We start from the raw sequence: 10454 nt of genomic DNA, 5'->3' as shown, positions 1-10454 counted from the left end.
GGATCAGCGAAAGGCAGTTTTTGATGACTTTTGGAAGACTGGCGACTTACAAAGACAACGCGAGTTTGTTTCATCTTGCATGCAAGCGATTGAGCCTAGATATCAATATAAACGAGAGAACAGCAACTGGAAGTCAATTTTTTATTTAACGATAAATGGAACAAAAACTAGAGTTTGCAAAATTTTCTTCAAAAATACCTTGGCAATAACGGATCGATTTCTGAGAACAGTACTCGAGAAGAAGGGTTCATCCGCTTCTGGTATGATTGGTCTTGACTGCAGGGGAAAACATGAGAAACACAGAAAAACTGATGCCGAAGTTCTCAAAGCCATTAAGGAGCACATCAATTCCATACCTAGGATGGAGAGTCATTACTGTCGTAAAGACACGAAGAAGGAGTACATAGAAGGAGGGCGGACAATCATGGACCTATATAGAGACTTTGTCGAGCTTTGGAAGATGCAACACAGTACACAGCCTGCGAACTACCAAATTTATGCCAAAGTTTTCAATAATGGATTTAATATTTCCTTTTTCCAACCTAAAAAGGACCAATGCGAGGACTGTGCTCAATATGAAAATGCTGTTGAAGACGAAAAGGCCGCATTGGAGTTAAAATATCAGGAGCATCAAAAAGAGAAAATTTTATCTCGAGGACAAAAAGAAGACGACAAAAAAAAGCAAAGGAAGATAACAGACTCAAAGTTATAGTTTACGATCTTCAGGCAGTCATGCAATGCCCCAGAGGAAATACTTCGGCATTTTATTACGTGTCAAAAATCAATGCCTTTAACTTTACTGTCTGTGATTTAGCAACAAATAATGCTCAGTGTTACACTTGGGATGAGGCACAAGGAAGAAGAGGTGCTAATGAGATTGCGACATGTCTTTGGCTGTATATCACACAACTAGATGAGGACGCTGCAAAAATGGAACAAATGATTGATATTATATTCTATTCAGACAACTGTTGTGGACAAAATAAGAACCGGTGTGTGTTTCTGATGTATGAGTATGCCGTCCGCAGCTTCAAGTTTGTAAACTCAATAACACACAACTTTTTAGTCAAAGGTCACACACAGAATGAAGGTGATAGTGTCCATGCAACCATCCAACGAGAAATTACCAAATCGTTAAAGCGAGGGCCCATCTATACTCCTCAACAGTATGTAACACTTATGAGATCTGCAAAAAAGAAGGGATCGCCGTACGCAGTAAAAGAACTGTGTTACGACTCATTTTTGGATTTCAAAGATTTGTCAAACAACATCAAAGCATGCGGCTTTAAAGACTCGAGCAACGAAGGAGTTCGTACCAGTGATATTGCTGTTTCCCCGAGTAGAAAAAGATAAATCAACAAAATATTTTTAAGTATAAATATCGAACAGTACCGGCAAATTGACCTTGTATTATCTCAAAAGCGAAACACTCGAGGAGCTGCTACTGCAGGAGAACCATTTGCTTAAATCGTTTATATGGATAAGCCTGTAGGTTTGACTAAAAGAAAAGATGGTCTTTGAAGCTAGTAGAAAAAAATAATACCAAAATTTTATGCTTCCTTTTATAACAGCCTTTAGATTTACAAAGGGTAATATGAAACTTTTGTTGTATTTTAGGAATAAATAAGTTTCCATTTTTTGTGATTTGTATGTGAATCCTGTTTTCATTTAAGAATAAAGTTTTATTTTTTTGTAATTTTTGTCACTTTTTGTAGAAAAGTTACGTTGATAAGATTATAGTCGAAAGTGAAGGATTTTGTGAGTGAACAATGACACAACTCGAAAAAAAGTACTATTTTTTGAAATTTCTCATATACCATTCTTATGATATCTTAGCAAAAGTACCCTGCAACAAATTTACAACAGAAAAATTGAATATATTTATTTTTTATTATCATAAAATTTAAAAGTGTAACGCATATTCTTTAATATGCTCTCCTGAAAACCATAATTTGAATACTGTTATTCAGAAGCTACAAATCTATCGATATATATATATAGAGAGAGGTTATATATATATATATATATATATATATACATATATATATATATATATATATATATATATATATATATATATATATATATATATACAGGGTGTCCCAGAAATGAGTGCAGATATTTTAATTGCAGTATGTTCAACCCCAGAAACACGCCTATGAGGTTTTTTTTGTGAAAAAATGTTGAAAATTTTATATTTTTCTGACATTTTCCGAAAACCTTTGAGTGCCACTGTTCACTCCCTGGGAAATTCGTTTACCGAGCATAGAGAGTGTCGGAGAGAATGCACCGTTGCCACCTCCTTCTACATTACCCATTCTGCATGTTTATCTAAAAATTCAATTATTTTGCTGCTACAGAAAAAATACGAAAATTAATTTTATTCATATTAGTGTAGATTGTTCTACTAATTCTAGAGAAACGCGCAATATTTTAAATACTTTTTACAGTGGAGTAAACTGAAAAAATAAATCTTAACAATTATAGCTTCTTTTTTTGCCAAGTATTAGGAAATATTTTCAATCGTTTCAATAAACAATTATAACCTTTAATGTTTAGTTAGAGCTTACCCTTTTAATGAAAGTGTTTTTTATCCAGCACACATATACGTAACACATACACACCAAATATCTATTAAACTGAACATCACAAACCTATCACATGCCTACCACTTTTAAAATATTATTTAAAATTTTTTCTGTTACGATAACAATCAAATCTATAACACTAAACTCACAAATACACAAATGTTAAAAACTTGCTTTTAATAACTACTTATATCCGGAGGTTGATGGTAGACAGTCCGGGGTTTTTTTCGACATTTCTTCAAAACCGACGCAACCCCGACAACGATTTCGAAAACACTGAAGGAATTACAACCAAATTTTTATTTAGAATTTGTTGACTTAGCGTCCTCTACTAGACTGATGTATTACTATTATGGGTCAAAGTTTTGGTGGTTGTATAAAGATAGACAAACTAAACTTTCTAAATGTTTAATGGCGAGATATCCCAAAACAAAGTACAGAAATTACAAAAAATCAAGAATACGTTATCTAAATATAAAATATGGGAAGCCCTGACAAAAATCTGACACCTGGATATCAAAGTGATAAACAACATCGGCGCATGCGCAGCGAAAACCATAAATTAATTTCAGTTCATTGCTGATGGCCTTTTACTAGGTATGCACTGCAAACAAATATTCCAACAAAATTAAAGTGTTTTTCTATTGTAAATCTAAATAAATAAACTGAACTGTATAACAAAATCGGTCTTCGATTGAAAAAAAGCACTGATTATACCAAAAATCGTTTGAGAAAACTGATTGATTTGATAAAACAGCGTACATCCTTAGTATGGTGTGTAGTTTAAGGTTATGTTTAAGGTTATTCGTGGGTTATTAAACTCGCACAAAACAAAACAGAAAACAACAAAAACAATGCAAACAATGCCAAATAAACCTGTAAAAAGTACTTTTATTATTCAAATGAAATATCAATTAAGAATATTTTTTTAATATTTATATACTAGTCAGTGTGAGAAATGAGGAACAGTTTAAATGTCTTACTTAACTTCGTTTTTAATTTTATTAAACTTTCAGGTATCTACCTAATGGTAGGAAGAACACTATGGAACAGTAGGTAAAATAATTTCACTTTAATCATGTATTAGAAAATCAGTAATCTTAAATTAGAATAACAAGGGATAGAAGGTAATGTAAATCACAATACAATAGATCTACAAATGTCATTACATTAAATTATTACAAAATATAAAAAAAAAAAAAAAAATAATACTTCCTGTGGTTGTATTAAGTATAAAGTTTTGTTTTATATGAAAATAATTATCCCATTTAATTCATTAAATTTTAGTGTCAGCTTATTGATAACTCGATTACCAGTCAAATAGTTTCTATACTATGAAGAAAATTTGATCTGATTAGATTAATTCAGATGTAAATTTATGTTATAATGGTAAGATATTTTAAACAAACCAAGAAAGTTCTATTCAGACAAGTTCTGGTCTGAAATTAAAAATATTAATGAAAAGTTATATATGTAGTTTTCTTATTCATAAATGATATTATTGATTTTATTCTAGGTGAATGTATCGAGTCATATTATATTCTGCAGAATATATTGAGAAAATGGTAAACTAACTAAAAGTGCTAAAAAAATTTCTTAGGAAGTTATTGAGATACCTAATTATTAGAAGCTGAAACAAATGTTCAAAGAGTCAGAGTATACTTTATTAGAAGTGTGTTAGATAGAATTATGTAAAGAAATATCTTTTTATTATTGCAGGTAATGCATATTGTGTAATGCATATAATATGTGAAATCTATTATTACATACAAAGATTTGAAAATTATTTAAATGCAGCTACCTGTATGTTGTCTCACAATCTGATTTAGTGGTTATTAAAATTGAACATATTTACACACAGAATATTGTGGATATTGATATCTGGAAAGCATGTTATAACCATTTTTATTTTTAGGATTTATGAAATGATTACATAAATATACTAACAACAAAATTGCAATGCATCTGTATATTAGAGACAAAGATGAAAGAGAGTAACAAGAATATATGTATTTCAAAAGAAAATATCAAGACCATTTGTAGTAATTAAAATTAAAGAATAAATACATAAAAAATAAAAAAAAAAAAAAAAACGGCGTCCATTTGGCTGGGAAATGACGATCAATGATTATTCTTACATAAATTTACATATAAAATGACAGCGACCTTCATTTCATAGCCATCGTTGACGCTGCTTTTTTTCTCGATCATACGGTAGTTTATGTGAACAAATTCTCATTTCATATAAAAATTGGAGCTCTATCTAGAGTATATTTGAATATAAATGTTTTTATGTGTTGGAAGGGGGACTGTAGTTTTCAAATATAATAAAGAAAATAGACTAAAAAACATGTGTGAAAGTTTTTTAAACTATTCTGGAAGTATGTAAATGTGTTTCAAATAGGTTGCTTTTCACAATAAAGTCAATACACAGTAATTATGCTTTACTTTTTCAAAACACACTCTTGTTTTTTATTATCAGAGAGTTATTAATATTAGAAAATTTAGTTACATGAATATAATAGGAGTAAAAAAAAAAACGCCGTCAGCGAGGGCTATGAAATAAAGATCGCTGTCAATTTACATATGTGTAAAATTTTATGGAGAATGTCACCGACCGTTATTTTTAAGCCATTCTGGACGCCGTTTTTTCTGACTTTACACATGGTATTTTTAGGTATGGAATTATGTCTCTAATATGAAGTTAGGTAATTTTTTCCATTTGCCTATTGTTAATTATAATGTCAAGTTTCAAACTATAAATTTATATTTTTTACTTAAATTTTAGTAATATCAGAACATGTTTTGAATAGTTAATTAGTAATAAAGCTACTACAACATGTTCAGTTATTTTTTTTTCTATAAAGCTTTTTGATAAAAAATAAGTATACCTGCTAAGACGTTAAATTGCCTGAGAAATTACGATCGATGCCATTTACCATCCACTTTTACACAATAAAAATGCCATCGATCGTAATTTCAAAAGTAGAAAACTTGCCGCCGTTTTTTCCATTGAAATGGGCGGTGGGGAGAAAATTACAGATTCTCGTATTATATTAACGACTAACGACATTATTAATCGCATGTACACAAGCATGTACACTATTAGAAATCGATCTAATTTCTATTATTATCGAGCTTTTAAAATTAGAGAAAGTGATCGGAGATTGTGTTTAAAGTGCTGTGAAATGTTCGTTAGTGCATATTTTTGTGTCGGTAATCGGTATCGGTATAGGCAAATCACGATGGAGTATAGAAATCCGAAGAAGGTGGATATGCTAAGAGCATAGGTACTTTCTGGCAGGGAAAAGCGCTGTAGAATCTCGGAAGCTTTATTCCGAAGAGTACCCGAATAGACAAATCCCTAATTCTCGAACCTTTGTAAGTACGGTTCAGCATTTGAGGGATTCGTGAAAAGCAACGAAGAATTGCTGCAAAACGTTAAAATTCCATGCTCAGAAGAAGAAGAGCATGTATTGTTCGGAGGTGCTTGAAATTATTATAATAGCATGCAGTCAAGAAGCGAAGGGTATACCGGTGGTGCATCATCGTTTGAAATATAGGATATCCCATGGAAATTTTGAACGTCGAGATATTGGATCCCTTTGTGCAAATTTGTAATGTATCTTTAAAACCATTTACGATTTAGCCCTAAAATTAATAGGGGAGCCAATATTTCCACAGTTGAAAATTTGCATAGTGTTGTTAAGAATTGTAGTGAAGTGATGTTATTAAGTATAGTGTTATGTGCAGTTTTAAGAGTGGTAAAATGAAAAAAGAAAGCTCTGCAGTTGTATCTCTTTACTATAGGGATATCTTTTTTTATTGTTTGGTAAGTTTTTTTCTTTTAGTTTATTTTGTGGAATGTGGAAGTAGGGCTACTGGCGATCACCCACTAAACAGTAACGCACCTTTGCAGAACCTCTTGGGTGGTGTGGGATTTTGCAAGTAATTTTTAAGTCTTTCTAGTCGATGTGGTAACAGCGGGCCGAGATCCGCGAGCCCCCGCGCCGGGGGATCCACGAGATTTGGCGGCTCTCAAAATGCAATTTTTTTAACTTTCAAAGTTAAATAACTCGGTTATTTTCAATCTATTTTAAAAAACGGTAAAGAGAATTTTTTTTTTTTTTTTTTTATCGAGATCTACCAGATCTACCCACCATCTCTTAAAATATCTGCACTGGGACACCCTGTATATATATATATATATATATATATAGCAGAGAGATATATATATATATATATATATATATATATAGGTATGTATATATATATATATATATATATATATATATATATATATATATGTATATATATATATATATATATATATATATATATGGCAGGCGTATATATGTATTCAAATTTGTATATCAGATGCATGTTTTCATAAAGAAAATTTGAATAAGTTATTTAATATATTCGTTATAATGGTTATCCAAAATATATTACGAAAACTAATTTATAATACAAGTAAACCGTATACACCAACAAAGACCACGGAAGGTTTGAATATTGTTTATAAAAATTACTACATAGAATAATAGATACATTATTTCATATTTAAAGAATATGATATTAGAATTGCTAAATATAATTCGTTAACATCTAAAAATTGCTTCTCTAGGACTAAGGATAGGGTACCAATATTGCAAAGGAGTAATATTGTTTATAAATATTCCGTGTTTGCAATGCGATAAATAAAGAGACAGGCCAGACATCGCAAAATCTAACAGAGATTACGCAACACAAGAGTGACTGCCGTCTCGGAAAAAAGTCTTGTGCACTAGCTATTCATTTTCAGAACCAAGATCATCAATTTGATTACGACAGTGCATCTATACTGGAACAGGAAGGCAATTTCCGAAAAAGAATTTTTTTTTGAAATGGTTCACATTAATAACAACAAAAACTCTATAAATTCAAGATCGGATATTGACAGCCTTAGTTCCATATATTGTAATTTATTAAGGGAATTATAAATCAATTAAATAAAATAACACACATACATTGAATATACAGTAAAAATGATGGATGCAATGCCTGCAAATATGCAGCTTACAATCTTTTATAATTTTTTCTAGTTGTTTGTTTCTTTGAGCGTTCGCTCTTCACTAAAGCGAAAGAATTTGATATTAATACACTTCCATGTTTTTATTTCATATACGCACGTTGTCAATGGTGGTCAGGTGATCAAATATTTTTACATTGTATTTTTTTTGTAAATTTGACTCCTAATTGTAAGTAGTATTTTGTTTTGTTTTATTAATCTGTTGTAACGTATTTTAAATGAAAACTTATTCCAAGTTATACCAACATCGACGTTTTAGCTGACGCTCCTGATGAAGACATAAATGATGTCGAAATATAGAGCTATTTAGATTAAAGTGAGTTTAATTGAAACAAACCGCTTCCCGATATTATACCACATTTATTATATATATATATATATATATATATATATATATATATATATATATATATATATATATATATATATATATATATATATATATATATATATATATATATATATATATATATATATATATATATATATATATATTTCATTATTTCGTATTTAAATATTTGCTACATTTTATGATAGATCTTGGCAATTTGTTTTAACTTTAAATTTAATATTTATTAAACGAATTCAGTACATTTTAGACTTTTCAATCAGTACACTTTTTCCATACACCTCCCTTTTGATATCTCTTGTTCTGTGCATATATATTTTACTTAATTATTTACTGAGCTAGCTGGAACCTATTTGTAACGGAACCTGGTGTACCTGAATTCCCATTATAAACTTTTTCACCCAAGGTGGCGTTATATAATGTCCTAGTTGCCAACTCTAATATTTCCCAGTGTTGGAGCTGTAGCGGCCGCCAGCTTTTCTACAGTGGAGACGGGTCGGGGTGAGGTGTAAGTTTTGAGCGCCACGTCATTACGCTACAGTCCAATCAGCATAAAAAAATACTTCTACACTTACTCTAATCACGAATAATAAGTGTCTAAATAATATTAAAAGCCATCAACAACAGGTCCAATAAAAGTTCTAATTTAGACAATTATGATTTATTTTAAACTATTAGAAAAAAATGATTTATTTTAAATAAAAAAAAATATTGATAACTATAAAAATACTTAGCAAATGTAAGAGCTTGGAGAAACTACCAATAAAAAAATTCACAGTCCTTTACAAAGATGCAACCGGGGGGGCATTGAAAATGATGAATAAAAACGTAAAAATATTATTAGTGTTAATATGAGTGTATTACATACCTATGTTTAAATAACGAACTTAACAAAAAACAACAGATTTAAAGATTCACTGAAAAGTAGTAATGTTAAAATTAAATAAAATATTATCAATAATAATTATGAGATCGCACCTATCCGTAAAACAAGTAAGCAAAAAAAGAATTTTACGAAAGTTACACTTTTACGATATAATTTTTTAACTGTTAAAGGCAAACCCATTTAAACACAAAAACTTTTTAATACCTAATACTGTATCTAAAAGACTTTTTTTTAAATTACTAAATTTTAGCCACGCTTCTTTCTTTATTGCTAGGCAACACGTCACAGATTAATAGGCCCACGTTTGCACCAAGGCGATGCTGCAGACCACTAGGTAGACCGGTCAGACATTATGTTATATAACTTGTAGTCAATCTACAATAAATATTATCAAAAACTTTTTTTTTTTCTTTTAAATGTGTTCAGATTTTGAAAAAGTATAAGTCAAAATCGCAAAACTTAAATTTGATATGAGTTTGTTAGTTTTTAACTAATATAGTGGCGAATTACAAAAATTTTCAATGAAAATTACTTGTTAACAAACAATTTAATAAATTACTAGCTTTTTCTCGCGACGACGTTCGCGTTACACCTCGAATCGTTCATGCATTGATTTAAATGATTTTTCACTTCTTTATAGAGAGCCAGTGAGCATAGATGTTTTTTTATTTTTCATCTTTTTATTTATTAAGAGAGATTTTTATTTATTAAGATTATTATTTACTAATACTCTTTATAGGTTATTTTTTATTCTTTGAAGGATAATTGAGGAAGATATATTTCGTTGTGATGTCACTAAATAAACACCTGTATGTTTTATATTGTCTGGCTTATACTGTTATAATATTACTGTACAGCAAACTTTCATTCCTGATTCTACCCCTAAGGGTATAAATTTCATAAATCTGCTTTACCTTGCCCATTTTATGTGTATAACCCAGAGGTCAATAAGTTTATATAAATTTTTACTAATTTTTTTTTTTTTTTTTTTTTTAATTAGAAGAAATTTTTGTAGGATTTCATTCTTTTAGATCAAATAGTAAGGAATTTTCATACAAACAAACTGTTCCGAGATAATTAATTTCCCTCAAGAGGAGAATTTCCTAAAATCGCTTTGTGTAGCTAATTCACTAATGTTTAAACGAACCTTTGTGCTACTATTTATGTATCTAAAGCTGGCGGCATGAACTCACTCTAAAATATCCAAAAACGTAATATATAATCTAAATGACACAATCACCGACAATGACAAATAATTTATTTCGAGGGTATGTGTAGGTGTTTTTCAGGTATGTTTTAGTATTTAGTCAATTTATTAATAAAGAAACAGTCTATTACATAAAATACTTCATAACAAATCTACACATATATACCTTTCTTATTTAAAAAAGAATCATCAAGATTGGTAAAGCGGTTTCGGCGGATGGATGCAACAAAAAACCCTTTGAGCTTTATATGTGCGGGATTAATTATTTTCCAACATATTTACTTGCAAATTTTATAAATATTCAGACTCGCCAATATCGTACTCCACCGTGTCCAGCCTGTTTAGCCAAACGA

This window comes from Sitophilus oryzae, unplaced genomic scaffold (assembly GCF_002938485.1).
Source record: "Sitophilus oryzae breed Bouriz unplaced genomic scaffold, Soryzae_2.0 scaffold_1582_pilon_pilon, whole genome shotgun sequence".
Classification (NCBI taxonomy): Eukaryota; Metazoa; Arthropoda; class Insecta; order Coleoptera; family Curculionidae; genus Sitophilus; species Sitophilus oryzae.
Note: the sequence above shows the minus strand (reverse complement) of the source record.